General features: G+C 42.4%; 1 long non-coding RNA gene across 1 annotated transcript; it reads right to left on the reverse strand.

Moving 5' to 3' along the window:
- Positions 1-578: 578 nt before the first annotated feature.
- On the reverse strand, positions 579-4,092 carry LOC110475177 (uncharacterized). Its single transcript, XR_013341739.1, has 3 exons — positions 4,020-4,092; positions 2,480-2,604; positions 579-623 (listed from the first exon to the last, which is right to left on the reverse strand). It is a non-coding gene; the product is annotated as an uncharacterized LOC110475177 (long non-coding RNA).
- Positions 4,093-4,292: the final 200 nt, after the last annotated feature.

Genomic DNA, 4,292 nt, shown 5'->3' on the forward strand with positions numbered 1-4,292 from the left:
AGAGATTGAAAAAGGTAATTTAATTCCTCCTATTTTAATCACTGCTACTGGGGGTCTGGACCATATCAAGAGGGATTCTGACAGTTTAGGATTAGTGGGAGAAGGAAGGAGAAAAATCTATCAGCAGTGAATGATTGTATTTAAGGTTGACAATGATGAAATAGTAGAGGCCATAGTACAATTTCTGCTCCTTCATTTGTCTTTGTTGATAAAATGAGCACTGTCAGAGGTTCAAGCTCACAACAACTTTAACGTGACTCTGTTTATTCCTGCACTAAACAAGGTGCTCACATGATGAGATGAAAAATGCAAAATTCTGGGATAACCCTTCCTTCTGTTTAACAGAGACATGCAATTTTCTCACTTTATTTTTTTTCCCATTAAAGGAATGAAGATGGAAAATAGCTAAGATTTTTTCAGCAAGACATTTCATCCAACAGTATGACCTCTCCAAAAGTATTACAAAGGTATAATATAACCAGCCTTTGAACACCATTTTTTCCAGAATAGTCTTCAGCCCTTGTTAAAAATATATATATTCACAATTATTTCCCACCGTTTGACAGACTTCTCACCTTGTCATTCAAAGGTGCTTCTTCAAACTAAAGGTTGAAAGAAGTTTGCTGAGAAAAATGAAAAAGATAAATTGAGATGGAGCTGAAATTAGGCAAGCCTGTTGAAACCATTTATAGGATTGAACTCAGGACAGCTTCCTCATCATACAATCAGATTTTATTTTTTCTGTGCAAAAATGATTTGCCAAATATCATTTTATACAAAAATACATCATGGCTAAAAGATAGGCACCAAAAGGGTTGAAACACCAAACTATGTTCTATAAAACACATATATAAGAGCACATAGGGGATGCTATACACTTTCATTTTAAAAATAGGGATGTAAATCTAAAATTACAGTCCTTATCATATCTCCATGATATTCTGCAAGACTTCCTTGCTTTATGCTGATCAAACTACAGCACAAAGCTGATATGACAGACTATTCAATAACCTCAAATTCATATTTCATGCAATCAATGTTGTTTTTTCCCAGCATTTTTCAATACCCGAACATGATAAGAATACCACAGGTATTCTGCAGAACTTTGCAACTGCCCCTCAGGTGATTTCTGGATATCATTTCAGTCAGTAACTGGTTTCCATGTGGTAGTAGTAGTAGTAGCAGTATAGTAGTTCACTCATTGAGACTTTTCTGAACTCAAAGCCTCCTTTCTGCCTTTCAAGAGGGGTGTAATACCATGGAATTTAAAGTTTAAAAGTTCCTTGATAAAAATGATATAATATAGATCATCACTTTTTATGATCAAAATTCCATTATATAAATTATTTACTTTTAGAGCTTCTTTCTGGATGGGATTTCTGTAAATTCTAACTAAGTGTAACAGAGGTACAGGTGAGAAAAGAAGAATGACAAAAAGTGCAGTTTTTTCTTTTTTTTACATTACATTGATGTTAGGAGCCAAGGGATGAGAGAGATAGGGAATAAAATTTCTATTTTCAGGAACTTTACTGTTTCTCACACACAATAAACTTTATCTTAATATTTAAAAGCAAACATAAAAAAATCTGTGCTGTGCATCATCTACCCTTTGTAGGAAAACTCATCTTATTATCAATGATGAATAATGCCCTTTCTGTTTGCTACTGAAAACATAATATATTTTTAGCTTTTATATCTGATTTCTTAGAAATATTTTCAAGTGTCTTGTTAATGGATTAAACTTTGTCTTAAGTAGGAACAAAGTACCTTTTGAAGAGCAGTTTTCTAGATGCGTTTCTGGGTGGTGTTTTCTATCCCCACAACCCACTCATACAATACCTCAGATTATATTAATCTCTCATTACCTTTTCTTTTTAGTTGACCTGTGGGCCAATCCATTTTCCCATCTGCATTACTTGCTATGATATCCACCCAATTCATTTGGGAGGTATTAAATTAGATAACAAACCTAACTAATCTGTATCTCTTAAAAAAAAATATCCAGTACAAGTAGTTCATAAAGGAGTCTTCATAACTCTCTCTTAAAAAATAAAAAAAGCAATATTAAATCAAGACAAATCAGATAAGTAGTCTTTACATAATGAGGGAAACATATTTACTAATCTTTATCAGGAAGGTGAAAACCAAAGAATCAAATCAACACCACTAAGCAAACAAACAAACCTCCATCAAACCATTATTTATTTCTCTTATTACTTCTGGTACCCTCTCAGCAGTAGTATTATTCCTTATGCAAGAAATACCATTCTTGTACTGCTTAGCTGGACAAGATTATTGGGAGATGAAAGTTTGAACAGAATAAAACTGTATACCCAACCACTGTGCTTCAATTCTAGCTCCCAGTTTTGGCTAACACAACCCACACCAACTGAGCAGGCTTTTCATTGTGGGCAGCTGGTCTGTGCTAAGTCAGCTTCACTCCAACACTGAACTGAGATACAGAAAGAATGATGTTTACCTACGTTCTTCAGAAGAAAAAGCTGCTTCACCTTTCATTCACCATTTATTTCATGGTAAAATACACAGTTGTGTGTGTGCTTATAATTACATATAGCAATATTCCTTTGATTCATATAGGCACGTCTGCAGAAGGAGATAAAGGACAGATATATAAACCATGTATACACACTCACATACATACATATATATATGTGTGTGTGTGTGTGTGTGTGTGTGTGTGTATAGGTATGTATCTATGTATATATATATATGTATATATATGTATATATATGTATATATATGTATATATATATATGTATGTATGTATATATATATATATATATATGTATGTATATATGTATATGTATATATATATATGTATATATGCTGGATTTGTAAGAGTAATCAATAAGTGATCTGCCAGTTAAAGGCTTACTTCCCAGCCTGAAGAGAAGGAAGCACAGGACAGCTTCAATGGAAACTAAAGGAGGAATTCCACACACTTTCCTAATTAGGTGGGTGTCACAAACAGCACCCAAGGAAGGCTCCAGAGGGTGGATCCATCCCGAGATTCCTACTCTCTCCCGCCCGGATGCGCCCCGTTATTCCTGCCAGGATCTACCCCTGGATTCCTGCCCAGATCCATCCCAGGATTCTCACCGGGATCCATCCTAGGATTTCCACCCGAGATCCATCCTGGGATTCCCACCCGAGATCCATCCTGGGTTTCCTGCCCTGGTCCATCCCAGGATTCCCGCCGGGATCCCTCCCGGGATTCCCGCCCGGATCTATCCCGGTATTCCCGCCCGGATTCCTCCCGGGATTACCACCGGGATCCATCCCGATTTCCCTCCCGGCTCCATCCCGGTTTCCCTCCCGGTTTCCCGCCCGGATCCATCCCGGTATTCCCGCCCGGATCCATCCCGGTTTCCCGCCCGGCTCCATTCCCGGGTTTCCCGCCCGGATCCATTCCCGGGTTTCCCGCCCGGATCCATTCCCGGTATTCCCGCCCGGATCCATCCCGGTATTCCCGCCCGGCTCCATCCCGGATTCCCGCCCGGCTCCATCCCAGTTTCCCGCCCGGCTCCATCCCGGTTTCCCGCCCGACTCTATCCCGGTTTCCCGCCCGGCTCCATCCCGGTTTCCCGCCCGGCTCCATCCCGGATTCCCGCCCGGCTCCATCCCGGTTTCCCGCCCGGATCCATCCCGGATTCCCGCCCGGCTCCATCCCGGTATTCCCGCCCGGCTCCATCCCGGTTTCCCGCCCGGCTCCATCCCGGATTCCCGCCCGGCTCCATTCCCGGTATTCCCGCCCGGCTCCATTCCCGGTATTCCCGCCCGGCTCCATTCCCGGTATTCCCGCCCGGATCCATCCCGGTTTCCCGCCCGGCTCCATCCCGGATTCCCGCCCGGATCCATCCCGGATTCCCGCCCGGATCCATTCCCGGTTTCCCGCGCGGGCGCACAGCGCCCCCTGGCGGCCCCGCCGGGCCCCGGCCCCTCAGGCCCTGCCCGCCGCGAGTTGTTCTCCCTCAGGATAATAATTTTATTTAAAGTACCGGTCTAGGCAATATTTCTGCTTTTAGAGATGCCAGGTTTTCTGCATTCTGTGTGTGATAAGTGTCCGTGCTGGCAAAGCCGTCGAATGGAGCGATTTACTTTTATCCATGTAGCACTGAAGGAAGGCCCGCCGCCTGCCTCTTCTGTTCTCGTAGGAAGTTTAAAGAAGCCAAAAGGGCCTCAAGTTCACGTAAAATGATTTTGTGCTCCTAAAAGCTCTGGAACAGCAGGAGCAAGGAGCAGCTCCATCCCTGGATGATGAGCAAGATTCA

This window comes from Lonchura striata, chromosome 2, assembly GCF_046129695.1.
Source record: "Lonchura striata isolate bLonStr1 chromosome 2, bLonStr1.mat, whole genome shotgun sequence".
Taxonomy (NCBI): domain Eukaryota; kingdom Metazoa; phylum Chordata; class Aves; order Passeriformes; family Estrildidae; genus Lonchura; species Lonchura striata.